At 26.3% G+C, this 9,818-nt stretch overlaps 1 pseudogene; it reads left to right on the top strand.

Annotated features, from left to right (window-relative positions):
* The first annotated feature begins 5,769 nt into the window (after positions 1-5,769).
* LOC126301287 (NADH-ubiquinone oxidoreductase chain 5-like) lies at positions 5,770-6,460 on the top strand (annotated as a pseudogene).
* The last annotated feature ends 3,358 nt before the right edge of the window (positions 6,461-9,818 follow it).

The raw sequence follows: 9,818 nt of genomic DNA, 5'->3' as shown, positions 1-9,818 counted from the left end.
GACGAGAAATCAACTGTCTCTTAATAAATTTTTGAATTTAACTTTTGAGTCAAAAGGCTTAAATTCTTCTTTAGGACGAGAAGACCCTATAGAGCTTGACATTTTACTTTTATATAGTTTTTTGTTTGTCTTTCTATATTTAATGATGATGTTTTGTTGGGGTGACATGAAGAATAGATAAACTCTTCATTATTATATCATTTATTTATATTTGTTATTTTGATCCATAATTTATGATCATAAGATTAAGTTACCTTAGGGATAACAGCGTAATTGTTTTTGAGAGCTCATATCGACAAAGCAGATTGCGACCTCGATGTTGGATTAAGAAAAATTTTGGGTGCAGGAGCCCAATGATTAGGTCTGTTTGACCTTTAAATTCTTACATGATCTGAGTTCAGACCGGCGTGAGCCAGGTCGGTTTCTATCCTAAGATTGTTAATCCATATTAGTAAAAAAGGACCATATGGTTAAAATATTTTTTGTTATATTGATTAATATTAATTTATTTACTATTTTGACAGATTAATGTGTTCAATTTAGAATTCATTTATGTAGATTTTTTCTACAAATAGTATTGATACTTTATGATTTATTTATATTTATTTTGAATTTTCTTTTATTGGTTATTTGTGTTTTAATTAGTGTTGCCTTTTTAACTTTATTAGAGCGTAAGGTTTTAGGTTATATTCAGATGCGAAAGGGTCCAAATAAGGTAGGTTTTGTTGGAATTCCTCAGCCATTTAGAGATGCTATTAAGTTAATTTGTAAGGAGCAGCCAATTCCTATTATATCTAATTACCTACTTTATTATTTTTCCCCTGTTTTTAATTTAATGATTTCTTTAGCCATTTGAGTAATTTTTCCTTATTTAACTTATATGTGTTCTTTTTCTTATGGATTTTTATTTTTTTTATGTTGTACTAGATTAGGTGTTTATACTGTTATAATTGCTGGTTGATCTTCTAATTCAAATTATTCATTATTAGGTTCTCTTCGTTCTGTTGCTCAAACAATTTCTTATGAAGTTAGTTTAGCTTTAATTTTATTGTCTTTAATTATTTTAATTGGTAGTTTTAATATGTTTGATTTTATAAACTATCAGCTTTATTGTTGATTTATTATTATTTCTTTTCCTTTAGCTTTAGCTTGTTTTGCTTCTTGCTTAGCTGAAACTAATCGTACTCCTTTTGATTTTGCTGAAGGGGAATCTGAGTTAGTTTCAGGATTTAATATTGAGTATGGTGCGGGTGGTTTTACTTTAATTTTTTTAGCTGAATATACTAGAATTGTCTTCATAAGAATGTTATTGGCTTTAATTTTTTTGGGCGGTGATTTTTATTCTTTTATATTTTTTATTAAGCTTGCTATTATATCTTTTGGTTTTATTTGGGTTCGTGGAACATTACAACGGTTCCGTTATGATAAATTAATGTACTTAGCTTGAAATAGTTTTTTACCTTTATCTTTGAATTTTTTTATTTTCTTTGTTGGTTTAAAGATTTTATTTATCTCATTTGTTTAGTGAAATTTTTTGAGAAAAGTTAATAGAAGAGTTAAACTTCTAATTTTATGTTTTCAAAACATATGCTTTTCCTAAGCTAATTAACTTTATTCCTTAATTAATTTATCTCATGCATTTGCGACATGGACATTAATTAAGAAATATGTGAAGTAAATAATTGTTAAGATTTGACCTGTTATAATATAAGGTTCTTCAACAGGTCGTTTACCAATTCACGTTAGTAAGCATACAACAACTACTATAATTCAGAATAAAATTTGATTAATAGGGTAAAATTGAATGCCTCGGAATGGTGTTTTATTATAAAATGGTAAAATTATTAAGATTCTAATTGATAAAAATAATGCAATAACACCTCCTAACTTATTAGGGATAGATCGTAGAATTGCATATGCAAATAGGAAATATCATTCTGGTTGAATGTGAACTGGTGTTACTAATGGGTTGGCAGGTACAAAGTTATCTGGATCTCCTAATAGGTAAGGATTAATTAAACATAGTATAATTAATAATGATGTTATTATTACAAATGTAATAGAATCCTTAAAGGTAAAGTATGGATGGAATGGAATTTTTTCAATATCTCCATTTAGTCCAAGAGGATTATTAGATCCTGTTTGGTGAAGAAAAAATAAATGAATTGCTGCTATAGCAGCAATAATAAATGGTAATACAAAATGGAATGTGAAGAATCGATTTAATGTTGCATTATCAACAGCGAATCCTCCTCATACACATTGGACTAAATCTGTTCCTAAGTATGGGATTGCTGATAATAAATTAGTAATTACTGTTGCACCTCAAAAAGATATTTGGCCTCAGGGTAAGACATATCCTATAAATGCAGTTGCTATAACTAAAAATAAAATCACTGTACCAATTATTCAGGTATGTATATATATATAAGGTCCATAGTAAATTCCCCGTCCTACATGTAAGTAAAAACAAATAAAAAATATAGATGCTCCATTTGTGTGTAAGGTTCGGATAATTCAACCATTATTTACGTCTCGGCAGATGTGTACTACACTACTGAATGCTAATTCAATATTTGATGTATAATGTATAGCTAAAAATAGTCCAGTTACGATTTGAATCACCAAACTTAACCCTAATAGGGATCCAAAATTTCATCAAAATGAAATATTTGTTGGGGCAGGTAAGTCAATTAAAGAGTTATTAATAATTTTAATTAAAGGATGTCTTAATCGTAAGGGTTTATTCATTAGTAATTATCTTATTTTACGAATAGGTCCCTGATTAATATTGGTGATTTTAACAACTGCTAGTAGTGCTAAAAATAAATAAATAATTATTATTATTGTAATAATAAATGTTGGTCTATTATATAATTTTTCTAAAGATATTGTTATTTCTTGATAATTGATTGAATTATCAATATTTATAGTTTCGGTGTTTTTGAAAAAGTCTATAAATATAGTTATATCTAGAATAATTAAAATTAATAAGATAAATACTCACATTATTAATGTAATAATTATAGTGATTGATTTAGGCTGAAATATTTCGTTTGATGCAATTCTTGTAATGTAAATAAATAATACTAGTATACCACCAAGAAATGTTAAAAATAAAATATATGATAATCAATATCTTTCTATTATTGTTCCTTTTATTAATCCAACTAGGAAGGTTTGAAGGATAATAAAAAGCATTATTGATATTGGGTGTCTTAATTTAATAAAAATAATATTTATTACATTTGATAATGATATAATTATTATTTTGATCATTTCAGGGGTTAGTTTATTTAAAATACCGGTTTTGGGGACCGATGATGGAAGCTTTTCCACCTCTGAAGTTTTAAAAGTGGGGGCTGGACTTATTTCCGGTTTACAAGACCGGCGTTTTTTTTAAACTATTAAAACTAATGTTTATATTCTCTATTTTTACTTCTTTATTGATTTATTTTGCTTGTGTTTATGTTTTTTCTTCTAAACGTAAACATTTATTAATGATTCTTTTGAGATTAGAATATATTGTTCTTTCTTTATTTATGTTAGTTATTGTTTTTCTTATTGAGTTTGATTATGATTCTTTTAGTTGATTATGATTCTTTTAGTTTAATTTTACTTAGTTTTTGGATTTGTTCTTTAATAATCACTGCTAGAGGTTAAGTTTATTTAAGTTCATATCATTCTAATTTTTTTGTTTTTATGGTTTTGATTTTAATAATTATGCTTTATTGTTCATTTGCTAGATTAAGTCTTCTTTCTTTTTATATTTTTTTTGAGGCTAGATTAGTTCCTACTTTACTTTTAATTTTGGGTTGGGGTTATCAACCTGAGCGTTTGCAGGCTGGTGTTTATTTAATTTTTTATACTTTGGTTGCTAGATTACCTTTATTATTAGTTTTATTTAAGGTTTATGATTTTTCTAATACTTTATATTTTCCTTTATTGGTTGATTTTGGTTCTTATTATTTTATGTTTTATGTATTTATAATTTTGGCTTTTTTAGTTAAGATACCTATGTTTTTGGTTCATTTATGACTTCCTAAGGCTCATGTAGAGGCCCCTATTTCAGGTAGAATAATTCTTGCTGGTGATTTATTAAAGTTAGGTGGTTATGGTATTTTTCGTGTTATAAAGGTTATTTATTATTTGGGTTTAAAGTTTAATTATTTTTGATTGTCTTTAGGTTTATCTGGGGGTGTTATTGTAAGATTTATTTGTTTTCGTCAGGTTGATTTAAAGTCTTTAATTGCATATTCTTCTGTTGCTCATATAAGAATGGTTATTGGTGGATTGATGACTATGAATTGATGAGGTTGTGTAGGTTCTCTTTCTCTAATGGTTGGTCATGGTTTATGTTCTTCTGGTTTATTTTGTTTATCTAATATTATTTATGAACGTTTAGGTAGACGTAGATTATTAATTAACAAGGGTATAATTAATTTGATGCCAAGAATGGCTTTATGATGATTTCTTTTAAGATCATCAAATATGGCTGCTCCTCCTTCTTTAAATTTGGTAGGTGAAATTAGATTATTAAATAGAATTATATCTTGATCTTCTTTTAGATTCTTTGCTTTGATTTTTCTATCTTTTTTTAGAGCTGTTTATACTTTGTATATATATTCTTATTCTCAGCATGGGAATTATTATTCTGGTGTTTATACTTGTTCTCTTGGTTATTTTCGTGAATATCATCTTTTACTTTTACATTGATTGCCTTTAAATATTCTCTGTTTAAAGGGTGAACATTTCTTTGTTTAGTTTGCTTAAGTATTTTAATTAAAAATATTGTTTTGTGGAATCAATGATATGAAGTTTTTCATCTTAGGCCGTGAATTTATTTTCTATTTGTTCTTTGAGTTTTTTTCTTTGTTTATTTCGAGAACTATAATTTTTATTTTAGGTATTTATTATTTAATAATTGATTATAGAGTTTTTGTTGAGTGAGAGCTTTTCAATTTAAATGGTTCTATAGTTGTTATAACTTTAATTTTGGATTGAATATCTCTTATTTTTATATCTTTTGTTATATATATTTCTTCTTTGGTTATTTATTATAGAGAGGATTATATATCTGGTGAAAAGAATATAAATCGTTTTATTATTATTGTTTTAATATTTATTCTTTCTATAGGTTTTTTAATTATTAGTCCTAATTTAATTAGAATTTTATTAGGTTGAGATGGTTTAGGTTTAGTTTCTTATTGTTTAGTTATTTATTATCAAAATGTAAAATCTTATAGTGCTGGTATATTAACTGCACTTTCTAATCGTATTGGTGATGTTGCTATTTTAATTTCTATTGCATGAATGTTAAATTTTGGTGGTTGAAATTATATTTATTATTATGATTTTATTTCTAATTCTTTTGAAATAAAGCTCATTACTATATTAATTGTTTTAGCAGCTATAACTAAGAGAGCTCAGATTCCTTTCTCTTCATGACTTCCTGCTGCTATAGCAGCTCCTACTCCTGTTTCTGCTTTAGTTCATTCTTCTACTCTTGTTACTGCTGGTGTTTATTTATTAATTCGTTTTAGACCAATATTGGATACTTATAATTGTGGTTGATTTTTACTTTTAATTGGTTGTATAACTATATTTATGGCTGGATTGGGCGCTAATTTTGAGTTTGATTTAAAGAAGATTATTGCTCTTTCTACTTTAAGACAACTTGGTTTAATAATAAGAATTTTGGCTATAGGTTATCCAAAGCTTGCATTTTTTCATTTATTGGCTCATGCTTTATTTAAGGCATTATTATTTATATGTGCAGGTTCAATAATTCATAATTTGAAGGATTCTCAGGATATTCGTTTTATAGGATCAATTGTTAATTTCATACCTTTAACTTCAGTTTGTTTTAATGTTTCTAGTTTATCTTTGTGTGGAATACCTTTTTTAGCGGGATTTTATTCAAAGGATTTAATTCTTGAGATGGTTTGTTTAAGATGAATTAATTGTTTAATTTTTTTTCTTTATTTTTTTTCTACTGGTTTAACTGCTTCTTATTCTTTTCGTTTGTTTTATTATTCAATATCTGGTGATAATAATTTTTATTCTAGATTTTCTTTTGATGATAAGGGTTATTATATTTCATTTGGAATAATTGGTCTATTGTTTGTTGCTGTTTTTGGTGGTAGTCTTTTATCTTGATTAATTTTTCCTATTCCTCATGTGATTGCTTTACCTTATTATTTAAAGTTTTTAACTATTACAGTTGTTATTTTAGGTGCTTATTTAGGTTATCTTATTTCTAATTTTGATTTTTCTCATAATTTATTTTCTTTAAGTATACTTTCTTTTGTTAGATTTGCTGGTTCTATATGATTTATACCTTTTCTTTCAACTAAGTTTATTAGATATATTCCTTTAAAAATAGGTTATTATTCATCTAAGTCATTTGATTATGGTTGAGGTGAATTACTTGGTGGTCAAGGTTTATATAGATTATTTATTTATTTAATTGGTTATATTCAAGGTTGATATGATTCTAATTTCAAGATTTATCTTTTAACTTTTATTTTTTGAATATTTATTTTGGTAATATTGTTTTTCGTTTACTTAAATAGCTTATAATTAGAGCGTGACACTGAATATGTTAAGGAAGTATTTTTACTTTTAAGTATTTATAAATATAGATATATTATTTTTACAGTGAAAATGTAATGTTTTATTTAAACTATATAAATTTTAGAAATGTTAACGGAGTTTAACCGCTAATATAAAAAGTTAGCAGCTTTCATATTGGCTTTACATTTCCTTAATTGGAACTATTATAGTTCAATTATATTATTAACAGTAATACGCCTCTTTTTGGCTTCAATTAATAAGAATAAGGGTAGTACATACCAATCTTCCAGGTCGAAACTGACTGCAATATTTCGCTTCTTATTCTATTTAAGGTTGATTGATAATATCAATACTTTTTGAATGCAACCCAAATGTTATATTTAACTACAACCCTTTATTCTGCTCATTGTAATGCTCCTTGGTTTCATTCATGGTATAGTCCTCCTAATAGAACTAGAATAAAAAATATTGTTGATACTGTTCAGATTATAATGTCTGAAGTTTTAAAAATAATTACAATTGGTAGAATTAGTGCAATTTCTACATCAAAAATTAAAAAGATTACTGCGATTAGGAAGAATCGTATTGAGAATGGTATTCGTGCTGATCTTTTTGGATCAAACCCATATTCAAATGGTGACCTTTTTTCTCGATCATTAATTAATTTTTTTGATAGTGTTGTTGCCAGGATTATAACAATTATTGGAATAATAAATCTAATGAAAACTCTTGTTGATAGAATTAGAATTGTTTTTCTTGATTTATATCAAGCTTTCTGATTGGAAGTCAAATGTACTATTTATAGTAGAAAAACAATTATCTACCTCATCAATAAATAGAGATATATAAGAATAATCATACTACGTCTACGAAGTGTCAGTATCATGCTGCTGCTTCAAATCCAAAGTGATGTCTTGGTGAAAATTGATTTATTGAGTGTCGAAGTAGACATGTTGATAAAAAGATTGTTCCAATAATTACGTGTAAACCATGGAATCCTGTTGCAACAAAGAATGTTGATCCATAAACTGCATCTGCAATGGTAAAAGGTGCTTCTCAATATTCATATGCTTGAAGTATTGTAACGTATAGTCCTAATAACACTGTGAAGAATAATCCTTGTAGTGCTTGAGTATGATTAGATTCCATTAAACTATGATGTGCTCATGTTACTGTTACTCCTGATGCTAAAAGAATAGCTGTATTAAGTAATGGAATTTGTATAGGGTTAAAGGGTTGAATTCCTATTGGATATAAATAATTATATTAATTATAATATTTTATATTTAAATTAATAATTTTATTTATTATATCCAATTATAATAATATTAAATATTAAATTACATATTATTATATATATTATATTATAATAACCTATTTTAAGCTAAAAACATAAGTAGCTATAATCCTAGGTAAATAATTGCATTAAAATAATCAATTGATAATGGTAAGATGAACTTATAATACTTTAATTTCAATTAAATGTAATATATTAATATAAATTATTTATTATATATATATATAAAAAAAATAAAATGAGCAGGATAAATTAATCCTAATTAAACAAAATAATACATAAAAGAATTTCAAAAAAAACTTTCGATTTATATATTACATAAATGAAGTGCCTGATTAAAGGGTTACCTTGATAGGGTAAATAAAGTAAATAAAATTACCTTAATTAAAATTACATAAGATGGAATTAAACTACCTCCTTTAGTATCAAAAACTAACGTGCATCATACACCTTAATGTAAAAAGGTAAGCTAAACAAGCTAATGGGTTCATACCCCATTTATAGAGGTATCAATCCTCTCCTTTTTAATGACCAACAACTCTACAAAACTTCTCTTCCTATCAACATTAATGATAGGAACGATCCTGTCCATCTCATCAAATTCCTGATTTGGGGTTTGAATAGGACTTGAGATCAACTTACTTTCATTTATTCCGCTCCTAACAAGAAATAAATATATAATAATAAATGAATCATCAATTAAATATTTTATTGTCCAAGCAATAGCATCGACAATATTATTATTTTCAATTTTGCTGATTCAAATAAAATATCCCATGGGATGGGAAACAGAATTTATCCAATCAATAATAATTAGATCTAGACTATTATTAAAGATTGGAGCTGCACCTTTCCATTTCTGATTTCCAGAAGTTATAGGAGCATCAAGATGAAATAATTGTTTAACATTAATAACATGACAAAAAATCGCCCCAATAATGGTCTTATCTTATTGTATTCAATTAAGAACTTTTATTTGAACAATTATTATCTTAAGAATTATTATTGGGGCAATAGGAGGTTTAAATCAAACATCCTTACGACAACTTTTAGCATATTCATCAATCAGACATCTAGGTTGAATAATTAGATCATTAACAGTCAGAGAAAACATCTGAGAACTATACTTCATTATTTACTCACTATTAAGATTAATTATAGTTTTATTATTTAAGCAAATAAATTTATTTTTCATAAATCAAATTTATTCAGCCAGAAATATAAAAACCGAAATTAAATTCATAATATTCTTATCTTTATTATCTTTAGGTGGACTACCACCATTCCTTGGATTCTTACCAAAATGAATTGTAATACAATCATTAATAGAAAACAATATAACAACTATTATAACTATTATAGTTGTATTAACTACAATTACACTCTACTACTATATACGTATTAGATTCTCAGCTCTAATTATATCATACACAGAAAATTCGTGATCTATAAAGATAAAGTCCCAAAAATCAAGAATCATTCTTCCTATAACAGTAATAATTTCAACAATTGGATTGATTTCAACATCAACCTTAATTTCATTATACTAAGGACTTAAGTTAATCAAACTAATAACCTTCAAAGTTATAATTAAAAGAATAATCTTTTAGGCCTTAGTAAAATTTTACACCTCTAGAATTGCAGTCTAGAATCATAATTGAATATAAGACCTAAATATGATAAGAGAGAAAACATCTCATAAGTAGATTTACAGTCTACCACCTAAAATTCAGCCATCTTACCGCAAAAATGATTATTCTCAACAAACCATAAGGACATTGGTACTTTATACTTCATATTTGGAGCATGAGCAGGAATAGTAGGAACATCAATAAGAATACTTATTCGTGCTGAACTTGGCCAACCCGGGTCTCTAATAGGGGATGACCAGATTTATAATGTTATTATTACAGCTCACACATTCGTAATAATTTTCTTTATAGTA

The sequence above is a fragment of the Schistocerca gregaria genome, unplaced genomic scaffold, assembly GCF_023897955.1.
Source record: "Schistocerca gregaria isolate iqSchGreg1 unplaced genomic scaffold, iqSchGreg1.2 ptg000066l, whole genome shotgun sequence".
Lineage (NCBI taxonomy): Eukaryota > Metazoa > Arthropoda > Insecta > Orthoptera > Acrididae > Schistocerca > Schistocerca gregaria.
Note: the sequence above shows the minus strand (reverse complement) of the source record. Positions and strands in the feature narration are given on the sequence as shown.